Below are 18356 nucleotides of genomic sequence, written 5' to 3' on the forward strand. Positions count from 1 at the left end.
TCCATGAATCTATTAAGCAGAAGCTATTATGATAGACTATCTCAGGAGCTGTAAAAATGGAACTGTAATAGTGTAATGTTTTAACATCACTGAATAAAGTTTTAGTGGAAAGATTGTAGGAATTTATTTTAAAGTGTAAATGTAAGATTTGTCATCTGATATTTTATTTCTTGAAAACCTTCAAAAGACAGTCCTGTCATCAGATAGCTTAATTATAACAAACAATTGGGAAAGCAGCAGCCTAGCAGGATGCAAGTATTCAAAGGAAGATGATCCCTAGTCCTCGTTCAATTTCCTTATTGTAAAAAAGTAGCAACAGTATCTAGAATCAAAAAATGTTCCCTCTTTATTGTCTCCCTGTAGTTGTGATGAAGTAATAAAGAGGAAATATTTTTTTGATTCTAGATGGTTCATTTTTTACTGTATAGAGCAGATAAAATGTTATCTGAGTTTCCTGTAAAGCATAAAAAATTTCAATTATTTTCAAGTCATATTTATCTTATTTATCCTTATAATAAAAGTCTAATATTATAAGTAGCATCAAAAGTTTGACAATGCCACAAGATACCACCAGAATAAATCAGATCCTGTAAACCTAATAATGAAACAAGCCCATGATCATGTAAGGAATAAAAATAAAAGAATTACAGGAAAAAAGCTGAAAATAGGTAAAATAGTATCTGAATTTCAGTAACGTAATCTCAATTACAAATTGAAAGCACTGTTATAAAATGGTCTCAAACATATATATTTTTGTATCTGCTGAGAGTGGACACAACTAGACATAAAGACATGGCTAAGGAACTATACTTTAATTCAAATAGCTTATGGGGGGGGCAGAAAAATAAGAACCATGATTATTTCACTTAAGGCCTCTTCCACACATCAGTTTTTTAGAATCAGTCACAATCCGTCTTTTTTAGAAAAAAACGAATCCAGCAAATTTTGCTGCTGGATCCATTTTTTTCTAATAGACTTGTATTAGCAACAGATTGTGATGGATGGCCTTCCGTTTCATCCGTCGTTTGACGGATCCGTCGTAAAGTCTTTGTCCGTTGGCCAGAGACAACAGACAAAGTAACATTTTTTGTGTACGTCGAAAAGTCGGACAGCAATGGATCCTGTTCCGTCTGTCGTTGGCAATAATGGAAGCCTATGGGTGCAGGATCCATCGCTGTCCATCAAAGATTGAATCCAGAGATGGATTCCGTTTTTTGAAACTGAGCATGCCTGGAAGAATTTCTATTCCTTTAATTTAACCCATTTTTCCATTCAGGGAATCTCTCTCTCGCTCTCTCGTTCTCCAGAATTCTATTCCTTTAAATTCCTGCAGCAACTGCTTCGACGGATCTGTAAAAAAACGGATACAGTGCATCAGTTTTTTAAGATCTGCACAGGATCCATCTTTTCTTTTTAAATATTTTTTATTAATTTTTTGAATAAAAACCAGAAATTGGGAATAGGGGAGGGAAAATATAACAGTGAAGAATAGGGCAAGGGAATGGAAAGAGATACAATAAAATAAATAAATAAATAAATAAATAAAAAAAACCTAGAGAACCAAATGTAATACAATAGTTCAACAGTAACAAAACGCATTAATGTATTTAAATGAGAGAGATATTTTGGAAGGACCAGTAAATTACAATTATTTCTTTTATTTGAAAATCTATCAGGAGGTTAAGGAGTATAGACGTTATGAATCCAAATCTTCAATTTTTTCAAGAAATTTTTAATACCACTATTATTTACAGCAAATCTCAACTCCAAAAAATTGTGTTGGTGAATGTGATCTATAATGTCTTCAAATTTAGGGAGATCTGGCTTATTCCACCAAAGTACTAACATATATTTGACAACAAGAAATATATGAATGATAATGAATTTAACCTGAGGGTCAATTATTTCCATGTCCAGGGAAAAAAGAGCTCTTTGTGATGTAAGCACAAAATTATCAGCGAGTGAATTAATATAATTAGAAATTTTTGACCATAGAAGTTTTACCTTTGGACAACTCCATAAAAGATGATATAAATTACCTTGGTGGCCGCATTTCATCCAGCAAGTTGGGGAATAATCCAGAATTATGTGTGCTAATCTAATTGGGGTATAATACCACCTAGTAATTAACTTAAAGTAGGACTCGTGTAAAGCTAACGAAATGATGGATCTGTAATTGGCCTTAATAGCATTGTCCCAGTTCTCAGCCTGAAAGGATTTATTGAGGTCAAATTCCCACCTCTTCATGTAAACGTTTTTGAAACCAACACCATCTTTATTGAAAATTCTATAGATGATGTTTAGGCTCCATATATTTTTATTTTTAACATTGCATAGTAGTAAAACGAGAATATCTAGGTTAAGATGTTTGCTACCTAGTAGTTTCTGAATACCTTCTTTCAAAACTATATTAGGGATTAATTCAGAGGAGGGAAGATTAAAATTTATTTTTAACTCACTAAAAGTGAGGAATTTAATTCCATCATATGTATTACCAATCTTTTTAATTCCTGACTTACTCCAGGAACCGGATAGTGAAAAATTATAAATCGTGGATAATAGTTGAATAGGAAACTTCAAGATTTGTTCGGTTCTGTTAAAGTTCATCCTTGAAGGTTTGAGCAATAACCTCCAAGCCTGAATAACAGCTCTAAAATAGGATGAGAGGATTCCCTTTGCTGTCTGTGAAATAAGAAGTTGAAAAAGATGTGTTGAATAGACTGGGGGCTGTTAATTTCATTTTCAATTTAAAACCAGGCTGGATAAGATCTCCCTTCAAACCAATACCTGGTTTGTTTAACTAATGATGCTAAATAATAAGCATAGAAATTTGGTAACCCAGACCCACCATTGCGTTTGTTTACATAGAATATCTAAGGAGATCCTAGCCTTTTTCCCGCTCCATAAAAATGAATGTACTAAGATTTGGAATTTATAAATAGATTGATATGAAAAGGTTAGAGGGAGGGTCCTGAAAAGATACAAAACCTTGGGCAAAACAAAAGTTTTAATAGTCATTATTCTCCCAAATAAGGACAATTCAGAATGAGCAAAATGTGTAATGTCACTAGTGATTGACTTTAGAGTTTTTTCTAAGTTGACTTTAATTATATTTTGTAGCTTATTAGAAATAGTTATTCACGAGTATTGTATTTCATCATTACCCCGAGCGAAGTTTGTCTGTTCTGTTAACTCCCTTATATCAGAGTCCTTCATATTGAAGGTAAGATATTTTGATTTCTGGGGATTGATCTTAAAGTAAGATGTATCAGCAAAAGCCTCAAGTTCCAAAGATAAAGCTTTAATCAAGGTTATAGGGTCAAGAAGCGTGAAAAATGAATTAGATGGACTTAAAGTCTTCCTTCAACCTTAATAACTATGTTACTATGTAAATAAGTCGTCGGCAAATAACACAATTTTAAAATGACGAGACTTCAGGCTGACTCCCAAAATATCCATATTTGGTCGTATTTTTTCTGCAAAAGGTTCCGTTGCGAGGACGAACAACAGAGGGGACAGAGGACACCCCTGTCACGTACCATTGGAGATGGTAAATGGGTCAGACAAAAAATTATTAGAGTATATCCTGGTACTGGGTGCCGAGTATAGAGCAAATACAGTAGACAAGAATCTGGAGTCAAAGCCAAACTTTTCAAGAGTTGCTTTCAGGTAAGACCAGTTTAGCCTATCAAAAGCTTTCTCGGCATCCAGTGCCAGAAAAACAGCTTGTGAGTTCGTACTGTTGATAATATTCATTAAGTCAATTACTCTTCTGGTCCCATCCGAGGCCTGGCAACTCTCGGTGAACCCAATCTGATCATCTACTAGTAAACGTGGAAGGATAGATTTTAGCCTGTCAGCCAATATTGTAGAATGTATTTCAGAGTAACTATTAATTAAAGAAATTGGGCTATAATTCTGAATCCTTTCAGGATCCCCCCACTCTCAATAATCATTATATTTACTGCTTCCTGCATTTCCTTAGGGAAGGAACCTTGGGCTGAGGCTAGATTAAAAATGCGGATTGTTATGATCCTTAGTGGTTGAGGATCACAAATTACTCCAGCTAAGTAACAAACATAGGACAAGCTCTAGGGAGGTGGCAAGCTGGACTGACCGCAAATCTGAACCTAACCAAACACACTAGAAGTAGCCAGTGAACGTGCCTGAATTCCTAGACGTCTCGAGCCAGCCTAAGGAACTAACTACCCCTAGAGAGAAAGAAAGACCTCTCTTGCCTCCAGAGAAATAATCCCCAAAGATATAGAAGCCCCCAACAAATAATAACGGTGAGGTAAGAGGAAGGCACATACACAGGGGTGAAAGCAGATTCAGCAAATGAGGCCCACTAATACTAGATAGCAGAAAATAGAAAAGGGAATCTATGCGGTCAGTAAAAAACCCTTACAAAATATCCACTCTGAGATTTCAAGAACCCCCACACCAACTAACGGTGTGGGGGGAGAAACTCAGTCCCCTAGCGCAACCAGCAAGCGAAGAAATCACATTTTAGCGAGCTGGACTAAAAACATAATGAACACTGATAATCAAAAAATGATCAAACAAAAACTTAGCTTGTCTTGGAGAGACTGGGAGCAAGGTAGACACACGGAATCTGAAGAGTACTGAATACATTGATAGCAGGCAGGGAACTGAGTATCCAGGTGGGCTAAATAGCAAACCAACCAAGGATAACGAACCAGCTGATGAAGTCAACCTGCATAAAGACAACATTACACAGTACCGCTTGTGACCACTAGAGGGAGCCCAAAAATAGAGTTCACAACAGTACCCCCCCCTTGAGGAGGGGTCACCGAACCCTCATCAAGACCCCCAGGGCGATCAGGACGAGCTGCGTGGAAGGCGCGAACCAAATCGGCCACATGAACATCAGAGGCAACAACCCAGGAATTATCCTCCTGACCATAGCCCTTCCACTTAACCAGATACTGAAGTCTCCATCTAGAGATACGAGAATCCAAAATCTTCTCCACCACGTACTCCAATTCGCCCTCAACCAGCACCGGAGCAGGAGGCTCAACAGAAGGAACCACAGGTACCACATACCTCCGCAACAAAGACCTATGGAACACATTATGGATGGCAAACGATGCCGGGAGATCCAAACAAAAAGACACCGGGTTAAGATTTCCAAGATCTTATAAGGACCGATGAAGCGAGGCTTAAACTTAGGAGACGAGACCTTCATAGGCACATACCGAGAAGACAGCCACACCAAATCCCCAACACGAAGTCGGGGACCCACACCGCGGCGGCGGTTGGCAAAGCGCTGAGCCCTCTCCTGTGACAATTTTAGATTGCCCACCACATGGCTCCAAATCTGCTGCAACCTATCCACCACAGAATCCACCCCAGGACAGTCAGAAGACTCAACCTGACCCGAGGAAAAACGAGGATGGAAACCAGAATTGCAGAAAAAAGGCGAAACCAAGGTAGCAGAACTAGCCCGATTATTAAGGGCAAACTCGGCCAATGGCAAAAAAGTCACCCAATCATCCTGATCAGCAGAAACAAAACATCTCAAATAAGTCTCCAACGTCTGATTAGTTCGCTCGGTTTGGCCATTAGTCTGAAGATGGAAGGCCGATGAAAAAGACAAATCAATGCCCATCTTAGCACAAAAAGTTCGCCAAAACCTGGACACAAACTGGGATCCTCTATCAGACACAATATTTTCAGGAATGCCGTGCAAGCGAACCACATTCTGAAAAAATAGAGGAACCAAATCGGAGGAGGAAGGCAGCTTAGGCAAGGGCACCAAATGGACCATCTTGGAAAAACGATCACACACCACCCAGATGACAGACATTCTCTGAGATACTGGCAGATCCGAAATAAAATCCATGGAGATGTGCGTCCAAGGCCTTTTCGGGACAGGCAAAGGCAAAAGCAACCCGCTGGCACGAGAACAGCAAGGCTTAGCCCGAGCACAAATTCCACAAGACTGCACAAAGGAACGCACATCCCGCGACAAGGAAGGCCACCAGAAGGGTCTAGCCACCAAATCTCTGGTACCAAAAATCCCAGGATGACCCGCCAACACCGAAGAATGAACCTCGGAAATAACTCTGCTGGCCAATCTATCCGGGACAAAAAGTCTCTCTAGTGGACAACGGTCAGGTCTATCCGCCTGAAATTTCTGCAGCACTCGTCGCAAATCTGGAGAAATGGCAGACAAAATCACTCCCTCTCTAAGAATACCAGCCGGCTCAGAAAGTCCCGGAGAGTCAGGCACAAAGCTCCTAGAAAGTGCATCAGCTTTCACGTTCTTCGAACCAGGCATGTATGAGACCACGAAGTTGAAACGGGAGAAAAACAACGACCAACGAGCCTGTCTAGGATTAAGGCGCTAGGCCAACTCGAGGTAAATCAGATTTTTGTGATCAGTCAGGACCACCACACGATGTCTAGCTCCCTCGAGCCAATGACGCCACTCCTCAAATGCCCACTTCATAGCCAACAACTCCTGATTACCAACATCATAATTTCGCTCGGCAGGCGAAAACTTTCTTGAAAAGAAAGCACACAGCTTCATCACAGAGCCCTCAGAACTTCTCTGTGACAAAACAGCCCCTGCTCCAATCTCGGAAGCATCAACCTCGACCTGAAAGGGGAGAGAGACATCTGGCTGACATAAGACTGGAGCTGAAGAAAACCGGTGCTTAAGCTCCAGAAAGGCCTCCGCGGCCGCAGGAGACCAATTAGTCACATCAGAGCCCTTCCTGGTCAAATCCGTCAAAGGTTTAACCACGCTAGAAAAATTAGCGATGAAACGACGGTAAAAATTAGCAAAACCCAAGAACTTCTGAAGACTCTTAACAGACGTGGGCTGAGTCCAGTCATGAATAGCCTGGACCTTGACTGGGTCCATCTCCACAGCAGAAGGAGAAAAAATAAAACCCCAAAAGGAGACCTTCTGCACTCCGAAGAGGCATTTTGAGCCCTTCACAAATAAAGCATTGGCATGCAGGACCTGAAACACCATCCTGACCTGCTTCACATGGGACTCCCAATCATCAGAAAAGACCAAAATGTCATCCAGATAAACAATCATAAATTTATCCAGATATTCACGGAAAATGTCATGCATGAAGGACTGAAACACAGAAGGAGCATTAGAGTCCAAAAGGCATCACCAAGTACTCAAAATGGCCTTCGGGTGTATTAAATGCTGTTTTCCATTCATCTCCCTGCTTAATGCGCACAAGATTATACGCACCACGGAGATCTATCTTGGTGAACCAACTGGCACCCTTAATCCGAGCAAACAAATCAGATAATAGTGGCAAAGGATACTGAAATTTGACTGTAATTTTATTCAGAAGGCGATAATCTATACACGGTCTCAAAGAACCGTCCTTCTTGGCCACAAAAAAGAATCCTGCACCAAGAGGGGAAGAGGATGGGCGAATATGTCCCTTCTCCAAAGACTCCTTTATATAACTCCGCATCGCGGCATGCTCTGGTATAGACAAATTAAAAAGTCGTCCCTTAGGGAATTTACTACCAGGAATTAAATTTATAGCACAGTCACAATCCCTATGAGGGGGCAGGGCACCGGACCTGGGCTCATCAAATACATCCTGGTAGTCAGACAAAAACTCAGGGACCTCAGAAGGAGTGGAAGAAGCAATAGACACCAATGGAGTATCGCCATGAATTCCCTGACAACCCCAACTAGACACAGACATAGCTTTCCAATCTAAAACTGGATTATGAGCCTGCAACCATGGCAGACCCAAAACGACAACATCATGTAAATTATGCAGAACAAGAAAGCGAATCACCTCCTGATGAACGGGAGTCATGCACATGGTCATTTGCGTCCAATACTGAGGTTTATTCTCAGCCAATGGCGTAACATCAATTCCCCTCAGAGGAATAGGAAATTCCAAAGGCTCCAGGACAAAACCACAGCGCCTGGCAAACGACAAATCCATCAGATTCAGGGCAGCACCCGAATCCACAAAAGCCATAACCGGGTAGGACGACAAAGAACAAATCAAAGTAACAGACAAAATAAACTTAGGCTGTATAGTAGCAATGGTGACAGGTTTAGCGACCTTTTTTAAGCGTTTAGAGCATGCTGAGATAACATGAGCAGAATCACCACAGTAAAAGCACAACCCATTTTGACGTCTATGACTTTGTCGCTCAATTCTGGTCAGAGTTCGATCACATTGCATAGACTCAGGTCTCTGTTCAGAAAATACCACCAAAGGATGAGCAGATCTGCGCTCCCGCAAACGCCGATCAACCTGAATGGCTAAAGCCATAGAATCACTCAGACTTGTAGGGGTGGGGAACCCCACCATAACATCCTTAATGGTTTCAGAAAGACCTTCTCTGAAATTTGCAGCCAGGGCACACTCATTCCATTGAGTAAGCACTGACCATTTCCGAAATTTTTGACAATACACCTCTGCTTCATCCTGCCCTTGAGAAAGGGCCAGCAACGCTTTTTCTGCCTGATTCTCAAGATTAGGCTCCTCATAAAGCAGTCCAAGAGCCAGAAAAAACGCATCCACATTAAGCAATGCAGGATCTCCTGGCGCCAGAGAGAAGGCCCAATCCTGAGGATCGCCACGTAACAAGGAGATAACAATCTTTACTTGCCGAGCGGAATCACCAGAGGAACGAGGTCTCAGAGATAGAAATAACTTACAATTATTCTTAAAATTCTGAAACCTAGAGCTATCTCCAGAAAACAACTCAGGAATGGGTATCTTTGGTTCTGACATAGGGCTATGAATAACAAAATCCTGAATACTTTGCACCCGTGCAGCAAGATGATCCACACTAGAAGTCAGAGTCTGAACATCCATGTCTGCAGCTGAGCTCAAAACCACCCAGAGTTCAAGGGGATGAAAGAAGCTAAACAGACTGCAGCAAAGGAAAAGCGGGAGGAGGAAAAAAAAAATGTATTCAGGTCTTCTTTTTATCCCACTTCTGCGATGCATTAAACACTTTTTGGCCTGCTATACTGTTATGATCCTTAGTGGTTGAGGATCACAAATTACTCCAGCTAAGTAACAAACATAGGACAAGCTCTAGGGAGGTGGCAAGCTGGACTGACCGCAAATCTGAACCTAACCAAACACACTAGAAGTAGCTGGTGAACGTGCCTGAATTCCTAGACGTCTCGAGCCAGCCTAAGGAACTAACTACCCCTAGAGAGAAAGAAAGACCTCTCTTGCCTCCAGAGAAATAATCCCCAAAGATATAGAAGCCCCCAACAAATAATAACGGTGAGGTAAGAGGAAGGCACATACACAGGGGTGAAAGCAGATTCAGCAAATGAGGCCCACTAATACTAGATAGCAGAAAATAGAAAAGGGAATCTATGCGGTCAGTAAAAAACCCTTACAAAATATCCACTCTGAGATTTCAAGAACCCCCACACCAACTAACGGTGTGGGGGGAGAAACTCAGTCCCCTAGAGCAACCAGCAAGTGAAGAAATCACATTTTAGCAAGCTGGACTAAAAACATAATGAACACTGATAATCAAAAAATGATCAAACAAAAACTTAGCTTGTCTTGGAGAGACTGGGAGCAAGGTAGACACACGGAATCTGAAGAGCACTGAATACATTGATAGCAGGCAGGGAACTGAGTATCCAGGTGGGCTAAATAGCAAACCAACCAAGGATAACGAACCAGCTGATGAAGTCAACCTGCAGAAAGACAACACTACACAGTACTGCTTGTGACCACTAGAGGGAGCCCAGAAATAGAGTTCACAACAGGGGATTAAATGAGGGGCTAAAATTTTTGAGAAGGATTTATAATAATCATAAGAAAAGCCATCTGGGCCAGGAGTTTGGGGGGGATTTTAGTTTATTGATAGTATCGATAATTTCTTTTTCCTTGAATGGGCAGTTTATGGACTCCAAATCAGATGGAGTAATCTTAGGTAAGCTAATACTAGATAGAAAAGAGTTTATAGAATCTTTATCAATACAAGGGGAATTTGGATCATTTTTTAGGTTATACAGACTATTAAAAAAATCAGCAAATGATTTACCGTATTTTTCGGACTATAAGACGCACCGGACCATAAGGCGCACCCCAAATTTGTGGTGAAAATTGCAGAAAAAAAGATTTTTTATAAGATGGGGGTCCGTCTTATTGTCCGAATTTACAGTATCTTACCTGAGGGCTGGCGGTGGCAGAGCAGGGTCACAGGAGGCATGGTGTCGGCAGAGGTGGGGTGATGCGGTACGGCGTGCACCTGAGCAGGGTCCCTTCCTGCTTAGGTGGGCAATGCCACGGCCTGGTGTCCATGGGAGGGTTGCAGCAGTGGTTACCGGCAGAGGTGCTGGGATGAGGAGGTGCTGGGATGAGGAGGTCCTGGGATAAGGAGGTGCTGGGATGAGGAGGTCCTGGGATGAGGAGGTCCTGGGATGAGGAGGTCCTGGGATGAGGAGGTGCTGGGATGAGGAGGTCCTGGGATGAGGAGGTCGTGGGATGAGGAGGTCCTGGGAGGAGGAGGTGCTGGGATGAGGAGGTGCAGTGAGAGGTATGGCGTCAGAGGGGTCCCTTTCCCCGGTGAGGTGATGCAGCAGCCCGGTAAGCAGCAGAGCCGGGTGAATACTGTTGTTAGCGGTGGTGGCGGCCATCTTCCCGAGGCCGTGGGTGCGCAGATGAAGCGCTCTGCTTCCCGGGGCTTCAGGAAAATGGCCGCGGGATGCCGCGCATGCACAGATGGAGATCGCGGCGGCCATTTTCCTGAAGCCACGAACTTCAAGAAAATGGCCGCCGTGATCCCCATCTGCGCACGCGCGGCATCCCGCGGCCATTTTCCTGAAGCCCCGGGAAGCAGAGCGCTCCATCTGCGCACGCGCGGCCTCCGGAAGATGGCCGCCACCACCGCTAACAACAGGATTCACCCGGCTCTGCTGATTACCGGGCTGCTGCATCACCTCACCGGGGAAAGGGACCCTGCTCACTGCGCCTCCTCATCCCCGCACGTCTGCCACCGCACCTCTGCCACCACACCTCTGCCACCATACCTCTGCCGCCACGGTAAGGCTACTTTCACACTAGCGTCGGGAACAACCCGTCGCTGTGCATCGGGCCGACGTTCCCGACGCTAGCGTGGTCTCCGCCGCACAACGGGGGCAGCGGATGCATTTTTCCCATGCATCCGCTGCCCCATTGTGAGGTGCGGGGAAGTGCGGGGAGGTGGGGGCGGAGTTCCGGCCGCGCATGCGCGGTCGGAAAAAGCGGACCGTCGGGAGCAAAAAACGTTACATGTAACGTTTTTTTCTCCCGACGGTCCGCTACCACACGCCCAAGCGTCGCAAAACGGACGCGATGTTTGGCAATGCGTCGCAAATGCGTCGCTAATGTTAGTCTATGACGAAAAAACGTATCCAGCAAGAACTTTTGCTGGATGCGTATTTTCGGCAAAACTACGCATTTGCAACGTATTGCAGTTAACGCTAGTGTGAAAGTAGCCTAAGCCTGCATTGCGACTATTAGACGCACCCCCCATTTTCCCCCCTTTTTTGGGGGGGAAAAAGTGCGTCTTGTAGTCCGAAAAATACGGTAACTATATCTTTTGGATTAATCAAAACCTTACCTGAGGGAGCAATAATCTTAGAAATTCTATTGTTAATACAATCCTTTTTTATTTTTGCTAACATGTACCTGTTAGCTTTATTCAAGAAGGTGTACACCTTGAACTTTGAAGCTTTTATGACAGAGTCATATTCTTGTAGGATTTCAGATTTTAGTTTTTGCCTTAACTCTAGAATTTCTTTTTGTATACTTGGGGAGGGAACTTGCAATTATTTTGCTGCGATTCTTTAAAGTGTATTTGGTTCTGCAAATCTACTATTTTTTCCCTGTTTTTCTTTTTATACCTAGCTGCCAATTGAATAAGACCGCCTATTAGGACGGCCTTGTGAACGTTCCATAAAGTGAAAGAGTCTATATTATTAGTCATATTTTCTTTGAAGTAATTGGAAAGAAGAGTTTCTATTTCTTGTTTATATTCAGGTATCTTAAATAGGGTTGGGTTGCACTTCCATAAAGATCTATTGCCAAGGGAAGAACCTAGTAAAAATTCCACTAACACTGGGGTATGAACAGATAAGGATTTTTAAGGAATTGAATACTCTTAAATTTGGGGAGGGTGAAGATATTTGATAAGACCAAATCTATACGAGAGGACGTCTGATGTACGTCAGAAAAGTGTGAGAATTCATGAGAGGAAGAATGTGCACACGTCAGGATTTCTGGCAGAAATTTTCCTGACAAAAACCAGACATTTCTGCCAGAAATCCGCATGCGTTTTTACCGCGATTTTACCGCGTTATTACCGTGATTTTACCGCGCTTTTACCGCGTTTTTGTCGAGTTTTTGTGCGTTTTTTATGTGATTTTCCCAATGCATAGAATAGCGGGAAAAACGCGAAAAAAACGCAAAATTAATGAACATGCTGCTTTTTTACCGCGATGCGTTTTTTTCGCGGAAAAAAACGCACCATGTGCACAAAACATGCAGAATGCATTCTAAATGATAGGATGCATAATGTATGCGTTTTTAATGAGTTTTTATAGCGTTTTTATCGCAAAAAAAGCAAAAAAAATGCAAAAAAACCTGAACGTGTGCACATACCCTAAGACATCCAAAAATGTTGAATAACTCATTATTGATCAGCCATTTATTTAAAACCGGCGCTTTATCACGTACTAGAGATGAAGAGTCCATGGAACTATCTGGAACGATGTTAAAATCGCCTACCCAAATAGTGTTTCCTATTTTGATCTTATCAACTTTTTTAAATAGTTTATTTAAGAAGGAAATTTGATTCTTATTAGGAGCGTACACATTTATCACTGTGCAAGGCTGATTATTCACTAAGCAAGCTGAGATGGTCTGTTATTTCTTTCACCAGCTGAAAAGGAACAATGCTACTTACCATTGTAATGACTCCGGCTTTTTTTTTTAATGCAGCGACTTAAAAAAATGGGGAAACTTCTTATGATGGTAGACCTGGCAATTATCTTCTATTAGTCTTACCTCCTGTAAACAAATAATCTCCGCATTAGCAACAAGATTAATTTCCTTCCAAATAGAAAATCTTTTGTTTGGGCTATTAATGCCCCGAATGTTGTATGAAAGAATCTTTATTGGTATTTAAATACAAACAAAAACAAAACTATGCAGAGAATAGTTAACCTCACTATAACCTGTAAAAATTTTTCAAAAATTGTTAACCTTAAAGGTTCTCCTTGACGACACCAAGTAAATGGGTCTCACCTACGAGGGTATTTAAACACAACATTTGTGGCAGAGATCCTCAAAAGACATCTCTGGTTTTGAGGACAGTAATTATTTTTAATGTTAAAAGGCAAATTTTATATTTAGATTTGGAAAAAGGGACCCTTTTTAGTCTTTGTTCTTGAGGGCCATCTCCTCAAGGAGGAAGTTAATAAATCTAGAACCCTCCTGGGGAGAGCTAATTTGATATTTTTTATTATTATACCAAACCATTAATTTAGTAGGAAACCCCCACCTATATGGGATGTGTAATTCTCTCAGTTTAGATGTTGTTTCTCTATAACATCTTCTTAGGTCCATTGTGGCCTTTGAGAAATCCGAAAATAATTTAATGTTATTAAATGGCTCTGGGAAGGACCCTCTTTCTCTGATGATTTTAAGGATCTTTTCTTTCATCTCAAAAAAATGTATCCTGAGGTTGACATCTCTAGGTTTATCCTTGGGAATCTCCTGGGGACGAGGGAGACGATGTATGCAGTCTATACTCAACTCTAAATCAGTAAGGTTTGGGATCAGTTGTTTAAATAAGTTTTTAGAGTATCCCAAAAGATCTTTCTGGAGAACACTTTCAGGTGCACCTCTCAATTTCAAATGATTTCTTCTATTCCGATCCTCAAGATCAGTTAGTTTATTCTTGAGGGATAAAATTTCGGTTTGGAAAGAAGCATTCTATTTAGAAAGAGAAGAGGTGTCTTTTTCTATAAGGGCAATTCGTTTTTCGTTTTTTAATCTTAGGTTAAAGCTGCTGGTACAAGTTTATTGGAGGTTTTTTTTTGTATCTCGAATCCTATCCTCATGGATTCACTAAAAGTCTTAAAAAGAGTGGCAAGAAAACCCTTAGTAGCTTGTCTGTTGGAATTAATGCAATCGTCTAAATTAATAGCTGGAGGCGGAATCTTTATTGGTAAAGGAGGTTCTGTATGATCTTTCTTAATCCTCTGTCTATCAAGGCTGCCGTTGGGTGAGTGATCATCCAGCGGAATTAACGAGTCCTTGAGGGAAGGGTCTAATTTGCTTTCCTGACTGACTAAACCTTTTCTTTTAAATGAACTGAACATATCCATTTCCTCTGTTTTTGAAGCATTTAATATTGGTGGTTAGAACGCCCCTTTATTAGATTGAGAATTGGAATGTTAGATTGAGAATTGGAAGGTAAAGATTTCTGGTTATCCCCCCTTATCCCCCCCTTTAACAGCTTTGTTATGAAGGGATGTGGGAATGTCTTGCAGACATGAAATTTTGTTCACCCTTCTAGATCTAGATTTTTCAGGACTTTGTTGATTTGACATATCCTCACTTGATCTTGACTGAGTATTGTTGTAATGTTTAAAACTTGCTCTTCTCCCTGACAACCCCATTTTGGATTAGAATACTTCCAAAATGAATTTAGCCAAAATAAGGTGTATAGTTAGAGTATCACGAGACAATACAGTGCAATTAAATATAATATACCTTATAACTTATAGAGTAACCTAAGGAATAGAAAGAAACAAAATATATAATCTTAATATGGCAGATGTTAACTTGTATAGATTTACCCAAGGAGATATATGTATAAGTCTCTTATCATTAAAATATATTCTAAACAGTAAAGTTGAAAACAATTACACTTGTAAAGGACTGAAGTACAAATTCTATTTTTCAAGTTTAGAGATGAGCGTACCTCAAACCTGTGCCCAGGTAATAATCTTATTACCGTTGTTGCATTAGCAAGTCACTGAAAGTTCTAATAGATTATTTAATAGTTTCCAGGAGAGGGTCCACAAAAAAAAACAAGAAAAGGGGATAGATGAATATCACCCCGGATCCAAGTCTCAGTTCTTCTTCTGCAGTGTTGCTGAATGATTTTATATTAATAAAGACGCAGTCAAACCTTTTTCCTGAGGAGACCAATAAATACCTGTAAAAATAATTTGATGAGGCAGATGATGTGAAGATAGGTTTTCTGTAATCCTCCCTTGCTCAGAGGCACAGTCTGCTTGTTAATGAAGCGTCTATGGAGATGAGAAGCAGTCGGAACTTCTTTACAAGCATTGTCACTAGTATCAATGCGCCCGCTTCCCACCTGAAGTAACTTTCAAAAACAGCGCTGTGCTCTTATTTAATTTGGCTATGACAATGCGAAATGGGTTGGGCAACCAAGCCTATGACCTTTGCAAATGAAAAACACCTGCACCTGGCTCCAAATTGTTATGTCAATATGTAGATAGAGAGACACAAAAGCCGGGACTATTTTTCCTCAAATGCTGTAACCCTGCTCTTGTGGTGCCGTTAATAGCCAAGTTTTAGGGCTTAAATATTCTTTGTGACCCATTGTAAATACTAGATAATAGTAGAGAAAATGACTGAGGGTCCAGTATGTAATTTTTTTGTTCAGATAAACCCCCCACTAACCCAAACATTTTTTAACTTGGCTAATGTATAACTAAGGGTTAAATATCCTGCTGCCACCATTTTTTAACTTGGCTAATGTATAACTAAGGGTTAAATATCCTGCTGCCAGCCTTTGTAAAGCTGTTGTTTATCTCAGCTGAGGCAAATGAATAAAAATTCTTGAATTAAAGTCTTATACTTGTGTCAAATATGACCAGCCACATTCAGGAGTGGGTCAAAACACTGGTTATTAATAAAATAACATCCTCTTGTATATTTAGGAGTCGCTTGTTGATGTCTTATTCAGGAGCTCCGAACTCTTGCCTCCTACATAGGCAGAGATCAAGCCACGCCCCCCAGCATCCATTTTTTACAACACTTTGACGGATTGTGACTGATTCTAAAAACCTGACGTGCGAAAGAGGCTTAACAGTTAAAATGAGAAAATGAATCCAAGTGGAATGAATTCTACTCGAATATTACAAAAAAACCTCAAATTTGCCAAAATGTGGTTGTTTTTGTAATTTACTTCCTCAGATTCAGCAACATGGTGCCCACTTGACTCCTTCTTGCTTTGAAGAAGCACAGAACAGTTCTGTGCCTATGCACACAAAATTTCCCACTGCGCTCGAACTGACATCAGATAGGTGAAGTGAGTTCATTTGCAGTGAACTCCCAGGACCTTTCTGACGGCACCGCGAGTGTGAGAATCTTCTCACGCTCATGATGCTCTCAGACAGAGAATAGGATTTTACAGGGAGGCACTAAGCAAACGCTGCTCAGTATCTTTGCTGGATGGCAGTCTGTATGGTCGCATCATGCAACCATTCAGCCTCCCATCTAGATGTAGCAGCGCTATACCAATAATTGGACAAATGGATTATCATCTCTGTGGAAAGGTGAGGAATAATGTTGTTGTTTCTTTTCACTCTTTTGCAAGAAATAATGGCATATCTGCAATGGGCATTGCTATATGTAAAGTTTAATTAAGATTTATTAAAGGAGTCTGTGTTATTCTTTCAATTAAGGGACTTTTTCTGGGTGTGTGTTTTTATACAATATGACTATGGGGTTAGTAATGTGGGTGTCTTATAGAGGCCTCTCTATTACTAACCTTGGGGCTTGATGTTACCTGACAATGCAAAGCTGAAATCAACCCCCCAACTATAACCTCACTTGCCACCGCTACAGGAAAAGTGCGAAGAGCGAGGGTAAATGCCAGAATTGGCACATCTTATAGATGTGCCTTTTCTGGGGTGGCTGAGAGCTGATGTTTTCAACCTGGGGGGCAGTATCTAAGGCCCTTTCCTTGGCTATTAATATCAGCCCACAGCTGTCTGCATAGCGTTTGCTGGTTATTAACTATAGGGTAACCCTACATCATTTTTTGGAGGGGTCCCCCAATTTAATAGCCAGTAAAGGCTAATTATACAGCTGTGAGCTGATATTAATAGCCTGGGAAACTCCATGGGTATTGCCCCCTTCCCAGGCTACAAAGAACAGCCCACAACCATCGGCATTCCCTCTGCTGTTTAAGAAAACTACGCTGGAGCCCACGCCATTTTCTTTCTGAAAAAAAACTTTTAATAATTAAATACATGTACAGTAAGCTGCACTAATTTTATATGTCACTGACATCTTTATATCTATCTATTCTATGTGTATATATCTATTCTATCTATTCCATTTTAACCTGTCACCCTGTCACACTGTGATTTTACTGTATGTGGCAGATGAATTTCCGGCTTTTCATCTATATCTATCTATTATTTATTTATAATATATATGTCTGTGTGTGTTTTGAAGAATATCTCCTTTGAAAATGATGTGTAAATGACATGGAGAATTGCTCTATGTGAAAGCTCAGGTTAAAATTACATAGGAATCGGATAGCAATTGCACTGCATTCAGATGTAAATTGGATGCTAGGTGTGATTATACTTACATGAAAAACGCATGACACTTTCATTACACTTGTTAGACTTGGCAGGAACTAAATTGGACCAATTTTAAAATTGCTAATGTGACTCCAGCCTTAGGGCTCATTCCCACTTGCGATGAAATCATACAAATGCAATCCGATTAAAAATCAGACTGCATTTGGACCAATGTTATTCTATCATTGTGTGTTCATCTGCGTTTTTTTTCCAGCACTGATTGGATCACGATTGGACAGGAAAAAAGTTACAGCATGCTGAGATTGTAATCAGAAATTGGATCGCATCCCGCAATAGAAGTCAATAAGTGCGAGAAAAAAAATGCAGACATAGCCTAGGAAGGGGCCATGGATACCATTCCACCAGGCTAAACATATAAACTCAGCCACCCTAGAAAAGGCACATCTCTAAGATGTGCAAATTCTGGCACTTAGCCTTGCTCTTCCCACTTACTCTGTAGCGGTGAAAAGTGGAGTGATAGTTAGGGGGGGTTGACGTCTGTTGTGAATTTGCTTTTTGCTCCCTCTAGTGGTTACTAGTTTTTTGACTCTGGTTTTTCTGTCATTCCTTTTATCCGCACCTGGGTCGTTAGTTAGGGGTGTTGCTATATAAGCTCCCTGGACCTTCAGTTCAATGCCTGGCAACGTAGTTATCAGAGCTAGTCTGCTGTGCTCTTGTCTACTGATCCTGGTTCCAGTTATATCAGCTAAGTCTGCCTTTTGCTTTTTGCTAT

General features: G+C 41.1%; 1 long non-coding RNA gene across 1 annotated transcript; it reads right to left on the reverse strand.

Annotated features, from left to right (window-relative positions):
• Positions 1-643: 643 nt before the first annotated feature.
• LOC143793902 (uncharacterized) lies at positions 644-15281 on the reverse strand. Its single transcript, XR_013220325.1, has 3 exons — positions 15214-15281; positions 12952-13055; positions 644-1350 (listed from the first exon to the last, which is right to left on the reverse strand). It is a non-coding gene; the product is annotated as an uncharacterized LOC143793902 (long non-coding RNA).
• Positions 15282-18356: the final 3075 nt, after the last annotated feature.

This window comes from Ranitomeya variabilis, chromosome 1 (genome assembly GCF_051348905.1).
Source record: "Ranitomeya variabilis isolate aRanVar5 chromosome 1, aRanVar5.hap1, whole genome shotgun sequence".
Classification (NCBI taxonomy): domain Eukaryota; kingdom Metazoa; phylum Chordata; class Amphibia; order Anura; family Dendrobatidae; genus Ranitomeya; species Ranitomeya variabilis.